The sequence below is a fragment of the Sturnira hondurensis genome, unplaced genomic scaffold, assembly GCF_014824575.4.
Source record: "Sturnira hondurensis isolate 20B ecotype Veracruz unplaced genomic scaffold, ASM1482457v3 Scaffold0020374, whole genome shotgun sequence".
In the NCBI taxonomy this organism is placed as follows: Eukaryota; Metazoa; Chordata; class Mammalia; order Chiroptera; family Phyllostomidae; genus Sturnira; species Sturnira hondurensis.
Window position 1 is genome coordinate 1,751,590 of NW_028093005.1, and position 10,347 is coordinate 1,761,936.

Here is a 10,347-nt window from a genome sequence, read left to right on the forward strand (position 1 = left end):
GAAATGAATGTTTCCCACTGTGCAGTAAATAGCCTGGTCCCATGATCAGCCACAGCTTTATCCACGAAGCCAATTAAAGGCACCTCTCCCTGCAGAACTGGGAAAACAACTTGGTTCCTTCAGATTCCTTCACTTCTGGGATGTCTGGGGGATACTGTGCTCCCACACCCCAGCCTGTCCAGGCCACCAGAAACATATGAGAGCCTTCTTTGGACAAGTGACCTAAAGAGGTCTCTGCCATCCCTGCCTGTTCACTGTACACTCAGCCCACCACGTGCCTCCGTGGTTGAGAATGTGGGGTTTGCAGCCTGACAGTTTGCATTTGGGTTCAAATCTTAGTTCCATCTGTCATGCACTGGCTGCGTTACTTTGAACAGGCCACTTAACCTCTTGGAGCTTTACCTTCTTCATTTCTAAAGAGGGAACAATACTACGAACTCCACATGCTTGTGTCAGGAGGGTCTTCTCTCCTTTATTTATTCCACCATCACTGTGAGTATCCATCATGCACCTCTGTTCCTGGCCTCGGCCGTGGTTGACCTTCAGGCCTCATCAGCTCTGCCCTGCACAGGGGCTGTGCCCAGTGAGGCTGGATTTCTTTTAAAGACAGAGAAGCTGTGGTGTGGATGTGTCAGCTTCGTCTCCACCTGGAAAGGGACATTAAGTCCCCAAAGAGCAGATTTTTCTCCCTCCTGGAAAGAAATCCCCAAGGGGGGCCCTTAGTAGTGGAACAAGGGGCAGCAGGTGCTCCGTCTCCTAGAAGAAAGAAACAGAGAGACCTCTTCGGAGGTTTGGCCGAGGCTGGACTTCCAATAGTGCAGAGCTGGTGACTGGTAGGGAAGTGGGTACATTTAGGGTCTCTTGGGGAAAAGTTTCAAGAGTCCAACTTCTTCCTCACACCTGAAGTTTGGTGATACTGTTTGAGATTGTCCTGATTCTGTCTATGGGCAGAAAAGGACACCAAAAACCAAGAGAAGTCACATCAAGGGAAGGTAGTATGCAGGGCTCCTCCCTGGAGCCTGGGCTGTGGGTTTGTCTGGCCCAGTGTGGGTCGCGGCTTGAAGCCCGACTTTCTAAACCACAGTTCTAAGCCAGCGGATTTGCTCTGAGAGAATCCAGGAGCGGGGTGATGTAAATTAAGGGATTATCTCCAGGAATGGCAGCTATGTGAACGGTGATCCTTACAGCTCTGGGCTGGCCCTCTCTCCGCACTGCCAGGCTTCCTATTATCCACTGCGATGGGGCCCGTGAGGGAGAAGCACTGCGGCCAGCCGAGAGTGTGGGTGTGCTCTGTTCCACAGAGTAGCCATTAGCCACATGTGACTACATAAGTTTAAAATTAAATTAATTAAAAGGAAATAAACTTGAAACTAGTTCCTCAGCCACAACTAGACACATTTCAAGAGTTCAGTGGCCACATGTGGGCTCGTGGTTACGTTAGATGGTGTAGAATTAAGCAAAGTTTCCAACACTGCAAAGAGTTCCATAGGATGGTGCTAGTCTGTGGAAGAGCTTCTCAGCATAGGTGCTACTGACATTCAGGTCCTGGTAACTTTGTTATGGGGCTGCCCTGCACACTGTAGGACGCTGAGCAGCTTCTTCGGCCTCTACCTACCGTATGCCAGTAGTACCCATTCCACTCCTGGTTGTGACAACCAAAATGACTCCAGGCATTGCCAAATGTCTCTTTGCGGAAGGTTAGGAAGAATCTTGCCTCCAGCTGAGAACCACTGGGCTCACCTGTGTGGACCATCACGGACCACCCAGGGATGGGGACAAAGGCCCCCCGGGGCTGGGCCAGTTTCCTTCAGGGCCCTGGGATGGGAGCGGCAGAGTGCACAGCAGAGTGCCTTCTGCCTCATCAGAACACACTGGGTGGTGTCCAGAGTTCCAAGTGCGGAAATGGAGGGGGAGGTCTGGCAAGGAGGTGTAAAGGTCACCCGGGTCCCAAAGACTATGTCTGTGTCACTACAGTTGCCTCCTGCTTTCTCCTCCATGATTAACTTATTTCCTCTGAACTTTGTCAAGTGCATCAACACACCCTACAATTTCCCACAGACCACATTGTTCCCCGCCCAACCCACACCCTTGCAGGCACCTGTGAATCTGCCTATACTGTACCCTGTACCTGGAATACTCACCCCTCTCTCTGCTATCCCCACTAAAATCTCACTCATCTTTTCTATTTCAGGAATCTCCAAGACCACCCACAAGCTCACTGATTCACCAGAAGAACTCACGGAACTCAGCTAGTAGTAGTCCTCAGGGCCGTGGTTTATTATAACAAAAAGATGCATGGTAAGACCAACAAGGAAAAAGACATCAGTTGAAGTGAAGCAATTCATGCCCAGCCTCCTGGGCTCACCCTCCTGTAAGTGGCCACACTGGGCACGCTCTCTCTCCGACGGTGAAAATGCAGCCACATGTATGCGATGTCTCTGCCCAGCCATGTTTGAGATTAGAAGTTTAGGGTTTTTATTAGGGACTGTTCCCATGGGCATTCATTTGCCCAGAAATGGCCAAAATTTCAGACTCTGAAAAAGAAAGCAAATGTTCCACATAAAACACGTGGTTTGTACTGTCTAGTCATAACATAGCAGCTGTATCAGTCACGGATGCTTCAAAAGCCAAGTTCCAAGACTCCAGCCAAGGACAGATCTTACAAACAAGCTCTTCCAGCACTAGCTGCTTTAAGCTTGCAATGTTAATTCTTTTCTGCATGTTCTTTCCCCAGGTTGGAGGCCACACTCTCTGCAAATCCGTTCCTGCCTCTGGGGTGAGGTGTCTGGGTCTCCGCGCCTTCCTCCGACACCTTGTGTCACAGAGAGACCACAAGGGCCTTGCAATTGCCCTTGTGTTTCTCCTCCCGACTACAGCCCCTCAAAGGGGGGACTTGCAATTTTCTTGGTGCTTCCAGGGTGAGCCTAGGGCCTGGCACCCATCAAGGACTTGATATGTGTCTGCTGAATAAATGGATGACTTGAAAGAATTCACATGCAAGGGACTGAGGATGGAGAGGATTCAGGCTGGAGAAGACATGGCCCCTGCAGAGGGGACTGTGTGAATGCCCCGGACCAGTGAGATGGGGTAGGTGAGCACAGCTGGTCAGAGCTCCTATCCATCCATGTCCACCCTGGCCACCACCCCACACGCAGCGCTGGTGGACCATCAGAGAGGAAAACCAGCATCTCGTGCCCAGATAGGCCAGGCAAGGGAGGGAGGTGTCACTGGCTAGAGAATAATGCTGAGTATCCGTTTAAGAGAAGAGCATTAGCAGAATGCTCCGAGGAGGAATGAGGCGGAAGAAGAAGCTCCAAGTTCCGGGATCCGTTAGTTGAAAAATAGAGTCCACACCTACCCCCTGGGCTTTGGGGTCCAGTTTCCCCAAGTTGGAATATTCCAGGTCCACTGTTTGCTGCAAGATCGGGCAAGTGCCTTAGCTTCCCTGAACCTCAGTGGCCTCATCTGTACCATGGGAACAACACCTCTTTCCCAAGGCTGTTGTGAGGGTCGAATGAAATAGGTCGTGGGAAGTATCTGGCACAGCGCCCGCCCAAGCCCAGTAACTGGAGCTGGTTGTGACCACCGCCATCATGGCCACTGCACACTTACTATGGGCACGGGGGCGCTCAGTTTGCCCCGCCCACCCGAGCGCTGAGCAGAAGAAAGCCCCCTTGAGTCTCCAGCCTGGCCTGACCTGGGGGCCGTGGCTCCAGCTGCCCAGAGGGTCTGTGAGCCTCCAGCTCACTGCACGCTGCAGTCCATTTGGCTCAGCCAGGCTCGACCTGGGCAAACATCTACTATCTCTTGCCAACGTGAAAAACAGCCCCCAGACTTGGGGGTAACCATGGCAACTGTCTTCTGAGGGAGTCAGTATTGTGACTTTATCAGTGAGTTCTCTTTTCCTTCAGCTTTTGGATGCTCCAAAGTTCACTGAATTTTGAAGTGTGGTTTTACTGTATTTTGAAGCCAAACCTCTTTGCAGCAGAAACCCTCCCCTAATTCAGTAACACAAGCTGATGAGAAACAGTCATCCGTAATTCCTCTCCAATGATACCTTTCCTTCCCAAGTTGCCCACGACAGCCATTGGTTTTTACCCCAGTGAGTATAATCGGGAGAGCTGGCACGGGCCACTGGCTGTGGGTGACCAGTTTCATTTCCTGGGTCTCCTTCCAGCTGCTCCACCCCCATGACCCAGAGGGAACAGGGGACTGGGCATTCCTCCGCAGGATCTGGCAGATTCAGGTCTTCGGTGAGCTCCTGAGGCACCACGCAGGGACGAATGAATGAGAAGTTCAAGTTCATCCCAGCTGTCCAGTGATGAGACTGTAGGTGAGAGCTTTTCCCTCTTGGGCCCAGATTCCTGAACAAAGACGGGGTAAGGATACTAAGCCACCAGCCCGGCCTCTTGTCTGGCACCTAATAAGTGCCCTACAGTGGAATGAATGAACAAACCAATTAATTCCTCACTATGTGCCTTGCAAGGCGCAAGTGGAAGTTCATTATAAACCACAAAGTGCTCTTTAGTGCCCCGATTGCTGTCATTGTGGTTAACGATGAAAACGCTGGCCACTGATGCCGCTGCCAGCAGACTCACCTCCTGCAAGTCCCGCCCCCGGCTCAGGGCAGCTCCTTCAGGCCTCACAGAGGAGAGACCGCAAGTCCGGCCTGGCGCATGAAGACCCAGAGGCCCGGTTCTGCCCGTGTTCCCAGGAGCATCCCCTTTGAATGCCCTCCTCCACCTGCTCAGAGTAAACACGAAGGCCACAGTGTCACAGCTGACCACTCTGTGCTGCTGTCCAGGGCAGTTGCTTGCCTGGGGTCTCTGTGCCGCTTTGGTCTGTTTCCACAAAGATGCCCACCCTGGTGCTTTACCCCTAGAGCTCCGAGTCTACGCCGAGGACATTAGTTTCCTGCCTGCTTTAAGGGGAGCGAGTCCCTGGATGGTCAGAGAGAAAAAGGAGGTCGTCACGCTCAGGAGGCTGGTTCCAGTTTGTTCAGCAGTGCTGTGGGCGATGTTGTCCACAGCAGGGCTGAACAGTGCCCAGCAGAGTGTCCAGACAGCCACTCCATCTGGAGTTGGCACTGGGGAGGGTGAGGGGTCTCCATGACCCACACGGCTGCCCTGCCCCCTCATCCCCAGTCAGGCTGGCTTGCTGGGCGTGACAGGGAGGGCTGCCAGGTCAGAGCTGGGTGCTAGGACACCTTGGGCTGCGTCCTGGGGCACTGAGGAGCAGGAGGGGCTGGGGCCACATGGAGCACCCTGTGCTCTCTCTGTCAGCCCGGGTGGTGACACCCTGCCTGAGAAGACTGAATGGGTCCACGTCACAGGCCTAGTGTGTGGCTGGGCCAAAGCTCAGCCACGGCATTTGTCTGGTGCCCATGGCCCGGCTCTCTGCTCTGCCCGCCCAAGACTGACCCCTGCAGGGCAGTGAGTCCCAAGGCTAGGAAAAGAGAGAAGAAAGCAAACGCCTGTCAAGAACTTACCGCATCCCAGGGTCCCAGGCGCCCGTAGAGGCTCTTTGTGCCTTACCCCTTACGTCAGTCCTACCCCGTGGCGATTGTTGCCTTCTCGGGGCATTTTGTCTCTGCTGACCGGCCAAGGACAGGCTATTTATACCCACACCATTGATGCCTGTGGGGACCCAAGCAGGCGCCCAATAAACACTTGCCTCACTCGTGAGTGACACCGTCTTGGGGAGAGCAATGCTGGAGCAGCCCTGGTCAGCTTGCTTTTTACCTGTCAGCCGGTGGACGTTAGTGTCTAAAATTAGCTGGTCGACACTGTAAACACTGCCGGAAGGCCAGGCTTCCCGCAGCCCTTGGTGGGGGAACTCTCAGTCAGTCAGTGCTGACTGACTTTGGCCGACCGAGAAGGCACAGCCGTTTAAAATGGGAAAGCTGACCTGGAAAGAGCTCAGGGCTGGAGCGTCCGAGATCCTCCTGTGACCAGTGTCACCATGTCCTGCTCGTTCTGTCCCATGAACAGCCCCTTGTGCCGTCTGCCCGGCCCCTGCCTCAGGTGTGGCCTCACCGCCTCCCCACCTGGGTGATCACTCAGCTCCCTTCCTCTTAGATCTCCCGACGCTGCACTCACCCTCCAAACCGACCCTTAGCAAGGCTGCCCGGGGAACGCGAGTTGTGATGGTTAAGTTGTGTTTGCAGTAACTAACACTTACTGGAGACCAAGCCCAGCACTGTGCCCTTCACAAGTATTCACTCGCTTACTCCTCAGAACCCCCTTAGGACAAAGCTATTATTGTCCCCATTTTATACATGGGGAAACTGAGGCTTGGGGTAGTTGAACAAATTGCTTAAGGGCCACAGCTACTGAGTAGCAAATCTGGGATTTCAACCCAGATTTGTTTGACTCTGTAGCCCTTATTTTTAAACATTGTATCTAATTTTACTTTTTTTCACTGATTTCTCTTTTTAAAAAAATTTTTTCTATCCCCCACCCGCTCTGCCCTCTGGCCATCACCACACTGTTGTGCGTATATGTTCTGATCCCTCCACATTTTTTCATCCAGTCCCACTCCCTCATCCCCTCTGTTGGTCTGCTCCCTGTGTCCATGCCTCTGTTTTTACTTTGTTAGTTTATTTTGTTCATTAGATTCCACATGTAAGTGAGATCATATGATACTTTTCTTTTTTTCTGACTGGCTTATTTCACTTAGCATAATCATCCCCAGACCCATTCATGCAATCTCGAAAGGTTGCTTCCTTCTTTTTTATGGCTGCATAGTATCCCATTGAGTAAATGTACCACAGCTTTTTTATCCACTTAATCTACCGATGGGCACTTAGGCTGTTTCCAGATCTTGGCTATTGTAAACAATGCTGCTATGAACATAGGGGTGTGTATATTCTTTTGGATGGGTGTTTCAGAATCCTTAGGATGTATTCCCAGCAGTGGGATTGCTGGGTGAAAAGGCAGTCCCATAGCATGTCAAGCAGCCAGGGATAAATTAGGCTTGGCTTCTGCAGGGAGCTCAGTGTCTTAGGAAGACGAGCAGGCACAGAGAATGCTTATGAAACAGCGAGATCAGTGCTATTCAGAATGAATGAGGTGCTATCAGAGATTGCGCATTTAGCTGGCTAGGAGAGCGGGAGGGCGTTCACTGCCTCGCTGAGGACTTGGCAGGTGAGCTGGCTGCTGGAGGACGGATGGGTTGGGAAGGTCACTGTGGGCAGAGGAAACAGCAGATTGGGGGGCTCGGTAGACTGGGTAAAACAGTGTTCCGACCTGGGTAGCAGAAGAAGCAGTGGGGGAGCAGAAGGAACCAGTGTGACTACTACGCATCTTACACTCAATCTGCCCCAAAGTGATTGTCCCTGAGGCAGCTCCTGCTGCACCCGTTCTTATCTCTTTTAAAGGAAGCTCCATTTCTCCAGATGCTCAGACCAAATTTCTTGGGGTTACCCTTGGCTCCTCCCTTTCTCTGGCCCACCAGCAAATTCATCCCACTCTACTTTCAAGCCTCGTCTGGAATGTGACCACTCGCCAAGCCCTCTGCTCCTGCACCTCACCCCAGCTAAGCCACCTTTATTTTGCCTTTGGTTTCATTGCCATAGGCTCTAAACTTGACCTTGTCCATATAGTCTGTTCTCCATCGTGGCCAGAGGGATCATTTATAAGAGTCAGATCGTGACCCTCTTCTGCTCAAAGCCTCCTATGGCTCCCACCAGAGCAAGTCAGAGTGAAGGCTGAAGCCTTGCCTTGGGAAGGGAGACTACACAGCAACGGAATCTGCCCCACCTTGGGTCTCCGACCCTCCTCTCTGCCCATGTTCTCTCCTCTAGCTGCCTCAGTCACCAGCAGTTCTGGAAACCCTGCACCCCTGCATTGGCTGCCCCCTTCCTCAAATGTAGGTGACCCCCCTTCTCCCTCCCTCTCTCCCTCCTGGTATTTATTCAGGCCACACCTCCCATGAGGCCTTTGCTGGCCATCTCCCCCATCATTTCATTTGCCCTTTCTCTGATGTATTTATTTCTTCTGAGCAGCACTAAATGCCACTACTTAACATACAAGGTATTTGACTTAGCCGGTGACTTGCCTGTTTCCATTGCTAAAGTATAAACTGCATGGGAGTGGGGTTTTATTTTACTTTATATTTTATTTATAAGCCATTTGGAGCTGATAGACAGGGAGGAAGAGGATGGGCCTGAGGGAAAGACAGGGTAAGTAAACCCGTGGTCAGGAATTTCGAGCCCCCGGCGTGTGCTATTCCTAAAGGGGAGTCCTTCCGGGAAGTGATGGGTCCAGGGCGGTGAGCAGTTCTTGGAACGCAGTGGGTCCAGGAGCAGAGAGCTTCTGTTGTCAGGGGTTCCACCCTCTCAGACACTGAAATCACCCAAGACGCGGGCAGAAGTCAAGGGGAGAAGTGGGTGGAGGGGTCATGGCCACCTGCAGAAGCCATGGTGCTAAGCAAATGAAAGATGGGGAGGGGACACTTTGGCCAGTGATGTGACCTGGAAGCAGAAGGCCATTGGCCTACAGTCCCATCGCTTCCAACCACAAACTCACAGAGGCTTTTTGTCACCGTCAGGCCAAAGTCTAAATGTCCCAGTGGCATCAGATGTCCTCTGACCGGCCTGTCCAGCCTCATCCCTTCTAACTTGGGATGTTGAAAGTTACAGGCTTTGGAACCGGACAGTCTGGGGCAGGTCCTCAGTTCTGCTGTGGACTCACCTCTCTGAGCTTCAGTGTCCTTGTCTGCAAAATGGCAATTCAAATGGCTCATCTGAAAGGTTCCTGTGGGAATTAAATTAAGTGAGAGGCCATATGCAAATAGAATACATGGCCTCTACTGAGTGCTCACCAAGTGGTAACTGTTGTTTTGACCACTCGCTTCTCTGAGCCAATTTCTTCATCTGTTTGATGGAGCTGGGTTTCCAGCCTATGGAGTTGCCTTAAGGCTTAAACGACGGTAGATTGATATAAACTTTTGCAAACAGAAGAGTCTTGGGCAGTGTGAGTTATACCATACAACACTAATCTAGCTGTTCTTTCCTGAACGTCCCCTCTCCTCCCACACCCCTGAGCCTTTGATGGAGCTGTTCTCTCTGCCTGAACAAGGTTCCTCTCCCCAGAGCACTCTGCCCACGCCTGGCCTTCCCTCAGTGCTCTGCTCGGCCTGTCTGGCACCCGAGCTCCTTATTAGTTCGTTACTTTACTTCTGTCTCCCTGTGAGACTGTGGGCTCTGGTTGGCGCAGAGCGGGGATTTCCATCCCAGGGCTCCGCAGCTCCCTGCCCAAAGCCGTGCCCATGGTGGGCTCTTGATAAATGTTGGTTTAATTCGATTATAATAAAAGAATCAAGGGGAGCAGCCGTCTCTTCTTCTATTCCTCTTGCAATCAGATGTAAAACTGCTTCTCCAGGAGGGGAATCAATTGAATCAAGGGCCATTTTCCTGGAGAAAGAAAGCCAATTTAGAATTTTAAAAATAATTGCAGCTCTGTGTTATGTCCCATTTGGGGAAGGAGAGGGGCCTCCGATAAACAAACTCACAGCACGCCGGCAGAGGTGTCACCGTTCCTTTCAATAAAGGATGTGCTTAATCTTTTAAGATCATTTACAAAGGCCCTCCCACCAGCCAAGGTCCCTTCAAATGCCTAAACACCCCCACCCACTGCATGGGGGTCCAGCTTGGGAGTCGTGGGCCTCCTGGCTTCTCTTCAAGTTCTGGCTGCCCGCACAGTCCCAGGACAGCATCTGCCCAGCACCAGCAGGCCTCGCTTCCTCGGTGCCATGGCTCACTGCTGTCTCCCACTGCTTCCTTCGCAGCCAGGCTCCCAGGCCTCAGCACCTCCAGCCTGGACCATCACAGCAGCTGGCTGCCCCCCGCCAACCCCCACCTCTGGTCCATCTTTTACCCTGGCTGTCTTGGGGGGTCTTTCTGGAACACATATCTGACAATGTCCTTCCCTTCTTTTCTATAATTGGAAGACTCTTACTCTTCCTTCAGAACCCAGTTTAAATGTTACCTCATTTCTAAATCCATTCACTCTCCGCTCTGAACAGAAGGCTACTCCCTTCACTGTGCATCTCTTTGTAACGCTTGCCACGTGATGTGGAATTATTTTGTTGTCCTTCTTCCCTACCATGAACTCTTTAAGAGCCTGGACAATCTTCCAGAAATTCTCTGCCTTTCTGTTGCTAGCAGAGATGAGAGGATGGAGAGAGGAGGAGAGCCTATCTCCTCTGCATCTGGAGTGTGGCCAGCATCCCAGAGTCCCCTGCCATGCCCCGCTTGGAGGATGGAGCTGAGAAGGATTGGCAATTCCAGCCAAGTGGACCTGTCCCAGTGAGAGGACTGCAGAGCAAATCAGGAAACCAGTGCAC